Source organism: Apium graveolens, chromosome 3 (genome assembly GCF_009905375.1).
Source record: "Apium graveolens cultivar Ventura chromosome 3, ASM990537v1, whole genome shotgun sequence".
NCBI lineage: Eukaryota > Viridiplantae > Streptophyta > Magnoliopsida > Apiales > Apiaceae > Apium > Apium graveolens.
In genome coordinates this window covers 292,893,168-292,894,131 of record NC_133649.1, presented here as the reverse complement: position 1 = coordinate 292,894,131, position 964 = coordinate 292,893,168, and positions in this window count along the sequence as shown.

Sequence of the window (964 nt, the reverse complement as noted above, 5' to 3'; positions counted from 1 at the left end):
TCAAACCATCTATTGAGGAAGCACCTACTTTGAAGCTTAAACCATTGCCTGAACACTTGAGGTATACTTTTTTAGGTGATGCATCTACTTTACATGTTATTATTGCATCTGACCTTTTAGGTAGTGAGGAGGACAAGCTCTTGAGGATTTTGAGAGAATTCAAATCGACCATCGGATGGAGTATAACAGATATAAAAGGAATCAGCCCTTCGTACTGTATGCATAAAATTCTGCTAGAGGAAGGTAGTAAGCCGACTGTTGAGCAACAGCGAAGACTTAATCCTATCATGAAAGAAGTGGTGAAGAAGGAAATTCTGAAGTGGCTAGATGCAGAAATCATATATCCTATTTCTGACAGTTCTTGGGTGAGCCCCGTGCAATGTGTACCTAAGAAAGGAGGTATAACTGTGGTAGCAAATGAGAAGAACGAGCTCATCCCCACTCGAACAGTCAAAGGATGGAGGGTATGCATGGATTACAGAAAGTTGAACAAAGCCACGAGGAAAGATCACTTCCCTCTTCCATTTATTGATCAGATGCTTGACAGGTTGGCTGGTCATGAGTATTATTGTCTTCTGGATGGCTATTTGGGGTATAATCAGATTTGCATTGCACCAGAAGATCAAGAAAAGACTACCTTCACTTGTCCATTTGGCACATTTGCTTTTCGCAGAGTTTCGTTTGGCTTATGCGGTGCACTTGCCACTTTTCAGAGATGTATGATGGTTATATTCTCTGATATGATTGGAAACAATGTCAAAGTGTTCATGGACGACTTCTCCGTCTTTGGGCATTCGTATGATGAATGTTTGAATAATCTTCGTTCGATGCTCAAAAGGTGTGTGGAAACTAATTTGGTGCTCAATTGGGAAAAATGTCACTTTATGGTGCGTGAAGGCATTATTCTTGGGCATAAAGTCTCTAGCAAGGGTCTTGAGGTAGACAAATCCAAGGTGGGAGTCAT